Genomic DNA, 18,623 nt, shown 5'->3' with positions numbered 1-18,623 from the left:
GACTCGTATTAACCCATCCTGTGCTGATTACACAGCTGGCCAGACAGTACGACATGCTCATCATCCAGACTCGTATTAACCTCTCCCTGTGCTGATTACACAGCTGGCCAGACTGTACGACATGCTCATCATCCAGACTCGTATTAACCTCTCCCTGTGCTGATTACACAGCTGGCCAGCCAGTACGACATGCTCATCATCCAGACTCGTATTAACCTCTCCCTGTGCTGATTACACAGCTGGCCAGACTGTACGACATGCTCATCATCCAGACTCGTATTAACCTCTCCCTGTGCTGATTACACAGCTGGCCAGACAGTACGACATCACATCATCCAGACTCGTATTAACCTCTCCCTGTGCTGATTACACAGCTGGCCAGACAGTACGACATGCTCATCATCCAGACTCGTATTAACCTCTCCCTGTGCTGATTACACAGCTGGCCAGACAGTACGACATGCTCATCATCCAGACTCGTATTAACCTCTCCCTGTGCTGATTACACAGCTGGCCAGACTGTACGACATGCTCATCATCCAGACTCGTATTAACCTCTCCCTGTGCTGATTACACAGCTGGCCAGACAGTACGACATGCTCATCATCCAGACTCGTATTAACCCATCCTGTGCTGATTACACAGCTGGCCAGACAGTACGACATCACATCATCCAGACTCGTATTAACCTCTCCCTGTGCTGATTACACAGCTGGCCAGACAGTACGACGTGCTCATCATCCAGACTCGTATTAACCTCTCCTGTGCTGATTACACAGCTGGCCAGACAGTACGACATGCTCATCATCCAGACTCGTATTAACCTCTCCCTGTGCTGATTACACAGCTGGCCAGACAGTACGACATGCTCATCATCCAGACTCGTATTAACCTCTCCCTGTGCTGATTACACAGCTGGCCAGACAGTACGACATGCTCATCATCCAGACTCGTATTAACCTCTCCCTGTGCTGATTACACAGCTGGCCAGACAGTACGACATGCTCATCATCCAGACTCGTATTAACCTCTCCCTGTGCTGATTACACAGCTGGCCAGACAGTACGACATGCTCATCATCCAGACTCGTATTAACCTCTCCCTGTGCTGATTACACAGCTGGCCAGACTGTACGACATGCTCATCATCCAGACTCGTATTAACCCATCCTGTGCTGATTACACAGCTGGCCAGACTGTACGACATGCTCATCATCCAGACTCGTATTAACCTCTCCCTGTGCTGATTACACAGCTGGCCAGACAGTACGACATGCTCATCATCCAGACTCGTATTAACCCATCCTGTGCTGATTACACAGCTGGCCAGACAGTACGACGTGCTCATCATCCAGACTCGTATTAACCTCTCCTGTGCTGATTACACAGCTGGCCAGACAGTACGACGTGCTCATCATCCAGACTCGTATTAACCTCTCCCTGTGCTGATTACACAGCTGGCCAGACAGTACGACATGCTCATCATCCAGACTCGTATTAACCTCTCCCTGTGCTGATTACACAGCTGGCCAGACTGTACGACATGCTCATCATCCAGACTCGTATTAACCTCTCCCTGTGCTGATTACACAGCTGGCCAGACAGTACGACATCACATCATCCAGACTCGTATTAACCTCTCCCTGTGCTGATTACACAGCTGGCCAGACTGTACGACATGCTCATCATCCAGACTCGTATTAACCTCTCCCTGTGCTGATTACACAGCTGGCCAGACTGTACGACATGCTCATCATCCAGACTCGTATTAACCTCTCCCTGTGCTGATTACACAGCTGGCCAGACAGTACGACATCACATCATCCAGACTCGTATTAACCTCTCCCTGTGCTGATTACACAGCTGGCCAGACTGTACGACATGCTCATCATCCAGACTCGTATTAACCTCTCCCTGTGCTGATTACACAGCTGGCCAGACTGTACGACATGCTCATCATCCAGACTCGTATTAACCCATCCTGTGCTGATTACACAGCTGGCCAGACAGTACGACATGCTCATCATCCAGACTCGTATTGACCTCTCCCTGTGCTGATTACACAGCTGGCCAGACAGTACGACATGCTCATCATCCAGACTCGTATTAACCTCTCCCTGTGCTGATTACACAGCTGGCCAGACAGTACGACATGCTCATCATCCAGACTCGTATTAACCTCTCCCTGTGCTGATTACACAGCTGGCCAGACAGTACGACATGCTCATCATCCAGACTCGTATTAACCTCTCCCTGTGCTGATTACACAGCTGGCCAGACAGTACGACATGCTCATCATCCAGACTCGTATTAACCTCTCCCTGTGCTGATTACACAGCTGGCCAGACTGTACGACATGCTCATCATCCAGACTCGTATTAACCCATCCTGTGCTGATTACACAGCTGGCCAGACTGTACGACATGCTCATCATCCAGACTCGTATTAACCTCTCCCTGTGCTGATTACACAGCTGGCCAGACAGTACGACATGCTCATCATCCAGACTCGTATTAACCCATCCTGTGCTGATTACACAGCTGGCCAGACAGTACGACGTGCTCATCATCCAGACTCGTATTAACCTCTCCTGTGCTGATTACACAGCTGGCCAGACAGTACGACGTGCTCATCATCCAGACTCGTATTAACCTCTCCCTGTGCTGATTACACAGCTGGCCAGACAGTACGACATGCTCATCATCCAGACTCGTATTAACCTCTCCCTGTGCTGATTACACAGCTGGCCAGACTGTACGACATGCTCATCATCCAGACTCGTATTAACCTCTCCCTGTGCTGATTACACAGCTGGCCAGACAGTACGACATCACATCATCCAGACTCGTATTAACCTCTCCCTGTGCTGATTACACAGCTGGCCAGACTGTACGACATGCTCATCATCCAGACTCGTATTAACCTCTCCCTGTGCTGATTACACAGCTGGCCAGACTGTACGACATGCTCATCATCCAGACTCGTACTAACCTCTCCCTGTGCTGATTACACAGCTGGCCAGACAGTACGACATCACATCATCCAGACTCGTATTAACCTCTCCCTGTGCTGATTACACAGCTGGCCAGACTGTACGACATGCTCATCATCCAGACTCGTATTAACCTCTCCCTGTGCTGATTACACAGCTGGCCAGACTGTACGACATGCTCATCATCCAGACTCGTATTAACCCATCCTGTGCTGATTACACAGCTGGCCAGACAGTACGACATGCTCATCATCCAGACTCGTATTAACCTCTCCCTGTGCTGATTACACAGCTGGCCAGACAGTACGACATGCTCATCATCCAGACTCGTATTAACCTCTCCCTGTGCTGATTACACAGCTGGCCAGACAGTACGACATGCTCATCATCCAGACTCGTATTAACCTCTCCCTGTGCTGATTACACAGCTGGCCAGACTGTACGACATGCTCATCATCCAGACTCGTATTAACCTCTCCCTGTGCTGATTACACAGCTGGCCAGACAGTACGACATGCTCATCATCCAGACTCGTATTAACCTCTCCCTGTGCTGATTACACAGCTGGCCAGACAGTACGACATGCTCATCATCCAGACTCGTATTAACCTCTCCCTGTGCTGATTACACAGCTGGCCAGACTGTACGACGTGCTCATCATCCAGACTCGTATTAACCTCTCCCTGTGCTGATTACACAGCTGGCCAGACAGTACGACATGCTCATCATCCAGACTTGTATTAACCTCTCCCTGTGCTGATTACACAGCTGGCCAGACAGTACGACATGCTCATCATCCAGACTCGTATTAACCTCTCCCTGTGCTGATTACACAGCTGGCCAGACTGTACGACATGCTCATCATCCAGACTCGTATTAACCCATCCTGTGCTGATTACACAGCTGGCCAGACTGTACGACATGCTCATCATCCAGACTCGTATTAACATCTCCCTGTGCTGATTACACAGCTGGCCAGACTGTACGACATGCTCATCATCCAGACTCGTATTAACCTCTCCCTGTGCTGATTACACAGCTGGCCAGACAGTACGACATGCTCATCATCCAGACTCGTATTAACCTCTCCCTGTGCTGATTACACAGCTGGCCAGACAGTACGACATGCTCATCATCCAGACTCGTATTAACCTCTCCCTGTGCTGATTACACAGCTGGCCAGACTGTACGACATGCTCATCATCCAGACTCGTATTAACCTCTCCCTGTGCTGATTACACAGCTGGCCAGACAGTACGACATGCTCATCATCCAGACTCGTATTAACCTCTCCCTGTGCTGATTACACAGCTGGCCAGACAGTACGACATGCTCATCATCCAGACTCGTATTAACCTCTCCCTGTGCTGATTACACAGCTGGCCAGACAGTACGACATGCTCATCATCCAGACTCGTATTAACCTCTCCCTGTGCTGATTACACAGCTGGCCAGACTGTACGACATCACATCATCCAGACTCGTATTAACCTCTCCCTGTGCTGATTACACAGCTGGCCAGACAGTACGACATGCTCATCATCCAGACTCGTATTAACCTATCCCTGTGCTGATTACACAGCTGGCCAGACAGTACGACATGCTCATCATCCAGACTCGTATTAACCTCTCCCTGTGCTGATTACACAGCTGGCCAGACAGTACGACATCACATCATCCAGACTCGTATTAACCTCTCCCTGTGCTGATTACACAGCTGGCCAGACAGTACGACGTGCTCATCATCCAGACTCGTATTAACCTCTCCTGTGCTGATTACACAGCTGGCCAGACTGTACGACATGCTCATCATCCAGACTCGTATTAACCTCTCCCTGTGCTGATTACACAGCTGGCCAGACTGTACGACATGCTCATCATCCAGACTCGTATTAACCTCTCCCTGTGCTGATTACACAGCTGGCCAGACAGTACGACATGCTCATCATCCAGACTCGTATTAACCTCTCCCTGTGCTGATTACACAGCTGGCCAGACAGTACGACATGCTCATCATCCAGACTCGTATTAACCTCTCCCTGTGCTGATTACACAGCTGGCCAGACAGTACGACATCACATCATCCAGACTCGTATTAACCTCTCCCTGTGCTGATTACACAGCTGGCCAGACAGTACGACATGCTCATCATCCAGACTTGTATTAACCTCTCCCTGTGCTGATTACACAGCTGGCCAGACTGTACGACATGCTCATCATCCAGATTCGTATTAACCTCTCCCTGTGCTGATTACACAGCTGGCCAGACAGTACGACATGCTCATCATCCAGACTCGTATTAACCCATCCTGTGCTGATTACACAGCTGGCCAGACAGTACGACATGCTCATCATCCAGACTCGTATTAACCTCTCCCTGTGCTGATTACACAGCTGGCCAGACTGTACGACATGCTCATCATCCAGACTCGTATTAACCTCTCCCTGTGCTGATTACACAGCTGGCCAGCCAGTACGACATGCTCATCATCCAGACTCGTATTAACCTCTCCCTGTGCTGATTACACAGCTGGCCAGACTGTACGACATGCTCATCATCCAGACTCGTATTAACCTCTCCCTGTGCTGATTACACAGCTGGCCAGACAGTACGACATCACATCATCCAGACTCGTATTAACCTCTCCCTGTGCTGATTACACAGCTGGCCAGACAGTACGACATCACATCATCCAGACTCGTATTAACCTCTCCCTGTGCTGATTACACAGCTGGCCAGACTGTACGACATGCTCATCATCCAGACTCGTATTAACATCTCCCTGTGCTGATTACACAGCTGGCCAGACTGTACGACATGCTCATCATCCAGACTCGTATTAACCTCTCCTGTGCTGATTACACAGCTGGCCAGACTGTACGACATGCTCATCATCCAGACTCGTATTAACATCTCCCTGTGCTGATTACACAGCTGGCCAGACTGTACGACATGCTCATCATCCAGACTCGTATTAACCCATCCTGTGCTGATTACACAGCTGGCCAGACAGTACGACATGCTCATCATCCAGACTCGTATTAACCTCTCCCTGTGCTGATTACACAGCTGGCCAGACAGTACGACATGCTCATCATCCAGACTCGTATTAACCTCTCCCTGTGCTGATTACACAGCTGGCCAGACAGTACGACATGCTCATCATCCAGACTCGTATTAACATCTCCCTGTGCTGATTACACAGCTGGCCAGACTGTACGACATGCTCATCATCCAGACTCGTATTAACCTCTCCCTGTGCTGATTACACAGCTGGCCAGACAGTACGACATGCTCATCATCCAGACTCGTATTAACCTCTCCCTGTGCTGATTACACAGCTGGCCAGACAGTACGACATGCTCATCATCCAGACTCGTATTAACCTCTCCCTGTGCTGATTACACAGCTGGCCAGACTGTACGACATGCTCATCATCCAGACTCGTATTAACCTCTCCCTGTGCTGATTACACAGCTGGCCAGACAGTACGACATGCTCATCATCCAGACTCGTATTAACCTCTCCCTGTGCTGATTACACAGCTGGCCAGACAGTACGACATCACATCATCCAGACTCGTATTAACCTCTCCCTGTGCTGATTACACAGCTGGCCAGACAGTACGACATCACATCATCCAGACTCGTATTAACCTCTCCCTGTGCTGATTACACAGCTGGCCAGACAGTACGACGTGCTCATCATCCAGACTCGTATTAACCTCTCCTGTGCTGATTACACAGCTGGCCAGACAGTACGACGTGCTCATCATCCAGACTCGTATTAACCTCTCCCTGTGCTGATTACACAGCTGGCCAGACAGTACGACATGCTCATCATCCAGACTCGTATTAACCTCTCCCTGTGCTGATTACACAGCTGGCCAGACAGTACGACATGCTCATCATCCAGACTCGTATTAACCTCTCCCTGTGCTGATTACACAGCTGGCCAGACTGTACGACATGCTCATCATCCAGACTCGTATTAACCCATCCTGTGCTGATTACACAGCTGGCCAGACTGTACGACATGCTCATCATCCAGACTCGTATTAACCTCTCCCTGTGCTGATTACACAGCTGGCCAGACAGTACGACATGCTCATCATCCAGACTCGTATTAACCTCTCCCTGTGCTGATTACACAGCTGGCCAGACAGTACGACATGCTCATCATCCAGACTCGTATTAACCTCTCCCTGTGCTGATTACACAGCTGGCCAGACAGTACGACATGCTCATCATCCAGGCTCGTATTAACCTCTCCCTGTGCTGATTACACAGCTGGCCAGACAGTACGACATGCTCATCATCCAGACTCGTATTAACCTCTCCCTGTGCTGATTACACAGCTGGCCAGACAGTACGACATGCTCATCATCCAGACTCGTATTAACCTCTCCCTGTGCTGATTACACAGCTGGCCAGACTGTACGACATGCTCATCATCCAGACTCGTATTAACCCATCCTGTGCTGATTACACAGCTGGCCAGACTGTACGACATGCTCATCATCCAGACTCGTATTAACCTCTCCCTGTGCTGATTACACAGCTGGCCAGACAGTACGACATGCTCATCATCCAGACTCGTATTAACCCATCCTGTGCTGATTACACAGCTGGCCAGACAGTACGACGTGCTCATCATCCAGACTCGTATTAACCTCTCCTGTGCTGATTACACAGCTGGCCAGACAGTACGACATGCTCATCATCCAGACTCGTATTAACCTCTCCCTGTGCTGATTACACAGCTGGCCAGACAGTACGACATGCTCATCATCCAGACTCGTATTAACCTCTCCCTGTGCTGATTACACAGCTGGCCAGACTGTACGACATGCTCATCATCCAGACTCGTATTAACCTCTCCCTGTGCTGATTACACAGCTGGCCAGACAGTACGACATCACATCATCCAGACTCGTATTAACCTCTCCCTGTGCTGATTACACAGCTGGCCAGACTGTACGACATGCTCATCATCCAGACTCGTATTAACCTCTCCCTGTGCTGATTACACAGCTGGCCAGACTGTACGACATGCTCATCATCCAGACTCGTATTAACCTCTCCCTGTGCTGATTACACAGCTGGCCAGACAGTACGACATCACATCATCCAGACTCGTATTAACCTCTCCCTGTGCTGATTACACAGCTGGCCAGACTGTACGACATGCTCATCATCCAGACTCGTATTAACCTCTCCCTGTGCTGATTACACAGCTGGCCAGACTGTACGACATGCTCATCATCCAGACTCGTATTAACCCATCCTGTGCTGATTACACAGCTGGCCAGACAGTACGACATGCTCATCATCCAGACTCGTATTAACCTCTCCCTGTGCTGATTACACAGCTGGCCAGACAGTACGACATGCTCATCATCCAGACTCGTATTAACCTCTCCCTGTGCTGATTACACAGCTGGCCAGACAGTACGACATGCTCATCATCCAGACTCGTATTAACCTCTCCATGTGCTGATTACACAGCTGGCCAGACTGTACGACATGCTCATCATCCAGACTCGTATTAACCTCTCCCTGTGCTGATTACACAGCTGGCCAGACAGTACGACATGCTCATCATCCAGACTCGTATTAACCTCTCCCTGTGCTGATTACACAGCTGGCCAGACAGTACGACATGCTCATCATCCAGACTCGTATTAACCTCTCCCTGTGCTGATTACACAGCTGGCCAGACTGTACGACGTGCTCATCATCCAGACTCGTATTAACCTCTCCCTGTGCTGATTACACAGCTGGCCAGACAGTACGACATGCTCATCATCCAGACTTGTATTAACCTCTCCCTGTGCTGATTACACAGCTGGCCAGACAGTACGACATGCTCATCATCCAGACTCGTATTAACCTCTCCCTGTGCTGATTACACAGCTGGCCAGACTGTACGACATGCTCATCATCCAGACTCGTATTAACCCATCCTGTGCTGATTACACAGCTGGCCAGACTGTACGACATGCTCATCATCCAGACTCGTATTAACATCTCCCTGTGCTGATTACACAGCTGGCCAGACTGTACGACATGCTCATCATCCAGACTCGTATTAACCTCTCCCTGTGCTGATTACACAGCTGGCCAGACAGTACGACATGCTCATCATCCAGACTCGTATTAACCTCTCCCTGTGCTGATTACACAGCTGGCCAGACAGTACGACATGCTCATCATCCAGACTCGTATTAACCTCTCCCTGTGCTGATTACACAGCTGGCCAGACTGTACGACATGCTCATCATCCAGACTCGTATTAACCTCTCCATGTGCTGATTACACAGCTGGCCAGACTGTACGACATGCTCATCATCCAGACTCGTATTAACCTCTCCCTGTGCTGATTACACAGCTGGCCAGACAGTACGACATGCTCATCATCCAGACTCGTATTAACCTCTCCCTGTGCTGATTACACAGCTGGCCAGACAGTACGACATGCTCATCATCCAGACTCGTATTAACCTCTCCCTGTGCTGATTACACAGCTGGCCAGACTGTACGACGTGCTCATCATCCAGACTCGTATTAACCTCTCCCTGTGCTGATTACACAGCTGGCCAGACAGTACGACATGCTCATCATCCAGACTTGTATTAACCTCTCCCTGTGCTGATTACACAGCTGGCCAGACAGTACGACATGCTCATCATCCAGACTCGTATTAACCTCTCCCTGTGCTGATTACACAGCTGGCCAGACTGTACGACATGCTCATCATCCAGACTCGTATTAACCCATCCTGTGCTGATTACACAGCTGGCCAGACTGTACGACATGCTCATCATCCAGACTCGTATTAACATCTCCCTGTGCTGATTACACAGCTGGCCAGACTGTACGACATGCTCATCATCCAGACTCGTATTAACCTCTCCCTGTGCTGATTACACAGCTGGCCAGACAGTACGACATGCTCATCATCCAGACTCGTATTAACCTCTCCCTGTGCTGATTACACAGCTGGCCAGACAGTACGACATGCTCATCATCCAGACTCGTATTAACCTCTCCCTGTGCTGATTACACAGCTGGCCAGACTGTACGACATGCTCATCATCCAGACTCGTATTAACCTCTCCCTGTGCTGATTACACAGCTGGCCAGACAGTACGACATGCTCATCATCCAGACTCGTATTAACCTCTCCCTGTGCTGATTACACAGCTGGCCAGACAGTACGACATGCTCATCATCCAGACTCGTATTAACCTCTCCCTGTGCTGATTACACAGCTGGCCAGACAGTACGACATGCTCATCATCCAGACTCGTATTAACCTCTCCCTGTGCTGATTACACAGCTGGCCAGACTGTACGACATCACATCATCCAGACTCGTATTAACCTCTCCCTGTGCTGATTACACAGCTGGCCAGACAGTACGACATGCTCATCATCCAGACTCGTATTAACCTATCCCTGTGCTGATTACACAGCTGGCCAGACAGTACGACATGCTCATCATCCAGACTCGTATTAACCTCTCCCTGTGCTGATTACACAGCTGGCCAGACAGTACGACATCACATCATCCAGACTCGTATTAACCTCTCCCTGTGCTGATTACACAGCTGGCCAGACAGTACGACGTGCTCATCATCCAGACTTGTATTAACCTCTCCTGTGCTGATTACACAGCTGGCCAGACTGTACGACATGCTCATCATCCAGACTCGTATTAACCTCTCCCTGTGCTGATTACACAGCTGGCCAGACTGTACGACATGCTCATCATCCAGACTCGTATTAACCTCTCCCTGTGCTGATTACACAGCTGGCCAGACAGTACGACATGCTCATCATCCAGACTCGTATTAACCTCTCCCTGTGCTGATTACACAGCTGGCCAGACAGTACGACATGCTCATCATCCAGACTCGTATTAACCTCTCCCTGTGCTGATTACACAGCTGGCCAGACAGTACGACATCACATCATCCAGACTCGTATTAACCTCTCCCTGTGCTGATTACACAGCTGGCCAGACAGTACGACATGCTCATCATCCAGACTTGTATTAACCTCTCCCTGTGCTGATTACACAGCTGGCCAGACTGTACGACATGCTCATCATCCAGACTCGTATTAACCTCTCCCTGTGCTGATTACACAGCTGGCCAGACAGTACGACATGCTCATCATCCAGACTCGTATTAACCCATCCTGTGCTGATTACACAGCTGGCCAGACAGTACGACATGCTCATCATCCAGACTCGTATTAACCTCTCCCTGTGCTGATTACACAGCTGGCCAGACTGTACGACATGCTCATCATCCAGACTCGTATTAACCTCTCCCTGTGCTGATTACACAGCTGGCCAGCCAGTACGACATGCTCATCATCCAGACTCGTATTAACCTCTCCCTGTGCTGATTACACAGCTGGCCAGACTGTACGACATGCTCATCATCCAGACTCGTATTAACCTCTCCCTGTGCTGATTACACAGCTGGCCAGACAGTACGACATCACATCATCCAGACTCGTATTAACCTCTCCCTGTGCTGATTACACAGCTGGCCAGACAGTACGACATGCTCATCATCCAGACTCGTATTAACCTCTCCTTGTGCTGATTACACAGCTGGCCAGACAGTACGACATGCTCATCATCCAGACTCGTATTAACCTCTCCCTGTGCTGATTACACAGCTGGCCAGACAGTACGACATGCTCATCATCCAGACTCGTATTAACCTCTCCCTGTGCTGATTACACAGCTGGCCAGACAGTACGACATGCTCATCATCCAGACTCGTATTAACCTCTCCCTGTGCTGATTACACAGCTGGCCAGACAGTACGACATGCTCATCATCCAGACTCGTATTAACCTCTCCCTGTGCTGATTACACAGCTGGCCAGACAGTACGACATGCTCATCATCCAGACTCGTATTAACCTCTCCCTGTGCTGATTACACAGCTGGCCAGACTGTACGACATGCTCATCATCCAGACTCGTATTAACCCATCCTGTGCTGATTACACAGTTGGCCAGACTGTACGACATGCTCATCATCCAGACTCGTATTAACCTCTCCCTGTGCTGATTACACAGCTGGCCAGACAGTACGACATGCTCATCATCCAGACTCGTATTAACCTCTCCCTGTGCTGATTACACAGCTGGCCAGACAGTACGACATGCTCATCATCCAGACTCGTATTAACCTCTCCCTGTGCTGATTACACAGCTGGCCAGACAGTACGACATGCTCATCATCCAGACTCGTATTAACCTCTCCCTGTGCTGATTACACAGCTGGCCAGACAGTACGACATGCTCATCATCCAGACTCGTATTAACCTCTCCCTGTGCTGATTACACAGCTGGCCAGACTGTACGACATGCTCATCATCCAGACTCGTATTAACCTCTCCCTGTGCTGATTACACAGCTGGCCAGACTGTACGACATGCTCATCATCCAGACTCGTATTAACCTCTCCCTGTGCTGATTACACAGCTGGCCAGACAGTACGACATGCTCATCATCCAGACTCGTATTAACCCATCCTGTGCTGATTACACAGCTGGCCAGACAGTACGACGTGCTCATCATCCAGACTCGTATTAACCTCTCCTGTGCTGATTACACAGCTGGCCAGACAGTACGACATGCTCATCATCCAGACTCGTATTAACCTCTCCCTGTGCTGATTACACAGCTGGCCAGACAGTACGACATGCTCATCATCCAGACTCGTATTAACCTCTCCCTGTGCTGATTACACAGCTGGCCAGACTGTACGACATGCTCATCATCCAGACTCGTATTAACCTCTCCCTGTGCTGATTACACAGCTGGCCAGACAGTACGACATCACATCATCCAGACTCGTATTAACCTCTCCCTGTGCTGATTACACAGCTGGCCAGACTGTACGACATGCTCATCATCCAGACTCGTATTAACCTCTCCCTGTGCTGATTACACAGCTGGCCAGACTGTACGACATGCTCATCATCCAGACTCGTATTAACCTCTCCCTGTGCTGATTACACAGCTGGTCAGACAGTACGACATCACATCATCCAGACTCGTATTAACCTCTCCCTGTGCTGATTACACAGCTGGCCAGACTGTACGACATGCTCATCATCCAGACTCGTATTAACCTCTCCCTGTGCTGATTACACAGCTGGCCAGACTGTACGACATGCTCATCATCCAGACTCGTATTAACCCATCCTGTGCTGATTACACAGCTGGCCAGACAGTACGACATGCTCATCATCCAGACTCGTATTAACCTCTCCCTGTGCTGATTACACAGCTGGCCAGACAGTACGACATGCTCATCATCCAGACTCGTATTAACCTCTCCCTGTGCTGATTACACAGCTGGCCAGACAGTACGACATGCTCATCATCCAGACTCGTATTAACCTCTCCCTGTGCTGATTACACAGCTGGCCAGACTGTACGACATGCTCATCATCCAGACTCGTATTAACCTCTCCCTGTGCTGATTACACAGCTGGCCAGACAGTACGACATGCTCATCATCCAGACTCGTATTAACCTCTCCCTGTGCTGATTACACAGCTGGCCAGACAGTACGACATGCTCATCATCCAGACTCGTATTAACCTCTCCCTGTGCTGATTACACAGCTGGCCAGACTGTACGACGTGCTCATCATCCAGACTCGTATTAACCTCTCCCTGTGCTGATTACACAGCTGGCCAGACAGTACGACATGCTCATCATCCAGACTTGTATTAACCTCTCCCTGTGCTGATTACACAGCTGGCCAGACAGTACGACATGCTCATCATCCAGACTCGTATTAACCTCTCCCTGTGCTGATTACACAGCTGGCCAGACTGTACGACATGCTCATCATCCAGACTCGTATTAACCCATCCTGTGCTGATTACACAGCTGGCCAGACTGTACGACATGCTCATCATCCAGACTCGTATTAACATCTCCCTGTGCTGATTACACAGCTGGCCAGACTGTACGACATGCTCATCATCCAGACTCGTATTAACCTCTCCCTGTGCTGATTACACAGCTGGCCAGACAGTACGACATGCTCATCATCCAGACTCGTATTAACCTCTCCCTGTGCTGATTACACAGCTGGCCAGACAGTACGACATGCTCATCATCCAGACTCGTATTAACCTCTCCCTGTGCTGATTACACAGCTGGCCAGACTGTACGACATGCTCATCATCCAGACTCGTATTAACCTCTCCCTGTGCTGATTACACAGCTGGCCAGACAGTACGACATGCTCATCATCCAGACTCGTATTAACCTCTCCCTGTGCTGATTACACAGCTGGCCAGACAGTACGACATGCTCATCATCCAGACTCGTATTAACCTCTCCCTGTGCTGATTACACAGCTGGCCAGACAGTACGACATGCTCATCATCCAGACTCGTATTAACCTCTCCCTGTGCTGATTACACAGCTGGCCAGACTGTACGACATCACATCATCCAGACTCGTATTAACCTCTCCCTGTGCTGATTACACAGCTGGCCAGACAGTACGACATGCTCATCATCCAGACTCGTATTAACCTATCCCTGTGCTGATTACACAGCTGGCCAGACAGTACGACATGCTCATCATCCAGACTCGTATTAACCTCTCCCTGTGCTGATTACACAGCTGGCCAGACAGTACGACATCACATCATCCAGACTCGTATTAACCTCTCCCTGTGCTGATTACACAGCTGGCCAGACAGTACGACGTGCTCATCATCCAGACTCGTATTAACCTCTCCTGTGCTGATTACACAGCTGGCCAGACTGTACGACATGCTCATCATCCAGACTCGTATTAACCTCTCCCTGTGCTGATTACACAGCTGGCCAGACTGTACGACATGCTCATCATCCAGACTCGTATTAACCTCTCCCTGTGCTGATTACACAGCTGGCCAGACAGTACGACATGCTCATCATCCAGACTCGTATTAACCTCTCCCTGTGCTGATTACACAGCTGGCCAGACAGTACGACATGCTCATCATCCAGACTCGTATTAACCTCTCCCTGTGCTGATTACACAGCTGGCCAGACAGTACGACATCACATCATCCAGACTCGTATTAACCTCTCCCTGTGCTGATTACACAGCTGGCCAGACAGTACGACATGCTCATCATCCAGACTTGTATTAACCTCTCCCTGTGCTGATTACACAGCTGGCCAGACTGTACGACATGCTCATCATCCAGACTCGTATTAACCTCTCCCTGTGCTGATTACACAGCTGGCCAGACAGTACGACATGCTCATCATCCAGACTCGTATTAACCCATCCTGTGCTGATTACACAGCTGGCCAGACAGTACGACATGCTCATCATCCAGACTCGTATTAACCTCTCCCTGTGCTGATTACACAGCTGGCCAGACTGTACGACATGCTCATCATCCAGACTCGTATTAACCTCTCCCTGTGCTGATTACACAGCTGGCCAGCCAGTACGACATGCTCATCATCCAGACTCGTATTAACCTCTCCCTGTGCTGATTACACAGCTGGCCAGACTGTACGACATGCTCATCATCCAGACTCGTATTAACCTCTCCCTGTGCTGATTACACAGCTGGCCAGACAGTACGACATCACATCATCCAGACTCGTATTAACCTCTCCCTGTGCTGATTACACAGCTGGCCAGACAGTACGACATGCTCATCATCCAGACTCGTATTAACCTCTCCCTGTGCTGATTACACAGCTGGCCAGACAGTACGACATGCTCATCATCCAGACTCGTATTAACCTCTCCCTGTACTGATTACACAGCTGGCCAGACTGTACGACATGCTCATCATCCAGACTCGTATTAACCTCTCCCTGTGCTGATTACACAGCTGGCCAGACAGTACGACATGCTCATCATCCAGACTCGTATTAACCCATCCTGTGCTGATTACACAGCTGGCCAGACAGTACGACATCACATCATCCAGACTCGTATTAACCTCTCCCTGTGCTGATTACACAGCTGGCCAGACAGTACGACGTGCTCATCATCCAGACTCGTATTAACCTCTCCTGTGCTGATTACACAGCTGGCCAGACAGTACGACATGCTCATCATCCAGACTCGTATTAACCTCTCCCTGTGCTGATTACACAGCTGGCCAGACAGTACGACATGCTCATCATCCAGACTCGTATTAACCTCTCCCTGTGCTGATTACACAGCTGGCCAGACAGTACGACATGCTCATCATCCAGACTCGTATTAACCTCTCCCTGTGCTGATTACACAGCTGGCCAGACAGTACGACATGCTCATCATCCAGACTCGTATTAACCTCTCCCTGTGCTGATTACACAGCTGGCCAGACAGTACGACATGCTCATCATCCAGACTCGTATTAACCTCTCCCTGTGCTGATTACACAGCTGGCCAGACTGTACGACATGCTCATCATCCAGACTCGTATTAACCCATCCTGTGCTGATTACACAGCTGGCCAGACTGTACGACATGCTCATCATCCAGACTCGTATTAACCTCTCCCTGTGCTGATTACACAGCTGGCCAGACAGTACGACATGCTCATCATCCAGACTCGTATTAACCCATCCTGTGCTGATTACACAGCTGGCCAGACAGTACGACGTGCTCATCATCCAGACTCGTATTAACCTCTCCTGTGCTGATTACACAGCTGGCCAGACAGTACGACGTGCTCATCATCCAGACTCGTATTAACCTCTCCCTGTGCTGATTACACAGCTGGCCAGACAGTACGACATGCTCATCATCCAGACTCGTATTAACCTCTCCCTGTGCTGATTACACAGCTGGCCAGACTGTACGACATGCTCATCATCCAGACTCGTATTAACCTCTCCCTGTGCTGATTACACAGCTGGCCAGACAGTACGACATCACATCATCCAGACTCGTATTAACCTCTCCCTGTGCTGATTACACAGCTGGCCAGACTGTACGACATGCTCATCATCCAGACTCGTATTAACCTCTCCCTGTGCTGATTACACAGCTGGCCAGACTGTACGACATGCTCATCATCCAGACTCGTATTAACCTCTCCCTGTGCTGATTACACAGCTGGCCAGACAGTACGACATCACATCATCCAGACTCGTATTAACCTCTCCCTGTGCTGATTACACAGCTGGCCAGACTGTACGACATGCTCATCATCCAGACTCGTATTAACCTCTCCCTGTGCTGATTACACAGCTGGCCAGACTGTACGACATGCTCATCATCCAGACTCGTATTAACCCATCCTGTGCTGATTACACAGCTGGCCAGACAGTACGACATGCTCATCATCCAGACTCGTATTGACCTCTCCCTGTGCTGATTACACAGCTGGCCAGACAGTACGACATGCTCATCATCCAGACTCGTATTAACCTCTCCCTGTGCTGATTACACAGCTGGCCAGACAGTACGACATGCTCATCATCCAGACTCGTATTAACCTCTCCCTGTGCTGATTACACAGCTGGCCAGACAGTACGACATGCTCATCATCCAGACTCGTATTAACCTCTCCCTGTGCTGATTACACAGCTGGCCAGACAGTACGACATGCTCATCATCCAGACTCGTATTAACCTCTCCCTGTGCTGATTACACAGCTGGCCAGACTGTACGACATGCTCATCATCCAGACTCGTATTAACCCATCCTGTGCTGATTACACAGCTGGCCAGACTGTACGACATGCTCATCATCCAGACTCGTATTAACCTCTCCCTGTGCTGATTACACAGCTGGCCAGACAGTACGACATGCTCATCATCCAGACTCGTATTAACCCATCCTGTGCTGATTACACAGCTGGCCAGACAGTACGACGTGCTCATCATCCAGACTCGTATTAACCTCTCCTGTGCTGATTACACAGCTGGCCAGACAGTACGACGTGCTCATCATCCAGACTCGTATTAACCTCTCCCTGTGCTGATTACACAGCTGGCCAGACAGTACGACATGCTCATCATCCAGACTCGTATTAACCTCTCCCTGTGCTGATTACACAGCTGGCCAGACTGTACGACATGCTCATCATCCAGACTCGTATTAACCTCTCCCTGTGCTGATTACACAGCTGGCCAGACAGTACGACATCACATCATCCAGACTCGTATTAACCTCTCCCTGTGCTGATTACACAGCTGGCCAGACTGTACGACATGCTCATCATCCAGACTCGTATTAACCTCTCCCTGTGCTGATTACACAGCTGGCCAGACTGTACGACATGCTCATCATCCAGACTCGTACTAACCTCTCCCTGTGCTGATTACACAGCTGGCCAGACAGTACGACATCACATCATCCAGACTCGTATTAACCTCTCCCTGTGCTGATTACACAGCTGGCCAGACTGTACGACATGCTCATCATCCAGACTCGTATTAACCTCTCCCTGTGCTGATTACACAGCTGGCCAGACTGTACGACATGCTCATCATCCAGACTCGTATTAACCCATCCTGTGCTGATTACACAGCTGGCCAGACAGTACGACATGCTCATCATCCAGACTCGTATTAACCTCTCCCTGTGCTGATTACACAGCTGGCCAGACAGTACGACATGCTCATCA

General features: G+C 49.8%; 1 protein-coding gene across 1 annotated transcript in view; it reads left to right on the top strand.

The window, feature by feature from the left end:
* The window catches only part of aadat (aminoadipate aminotransferase), a 104,293-nt gene that overhangs the window by 39,811 nt on the left and 45,859 nt on the right, over nt 1–18,623 (top strand). The gene's annotated exons all lie outside the window — the stretch shown is intronic.

Source organism: Notolepis coatsorum (assembly GCF_963971535.1).
Source record: "Notolepis coatsorum genome assembly, chromosome: 4".
Taxonomy (NCBI): Eukaryota; Metazoa; Chordata; class Actinopteri; order Aulopiformes; family Paralepididae; genus Notolepis; species Notolepis coatsorum.
This window is presented reverse-complemented; position numbering and strand designations above follow the sequence as displayed.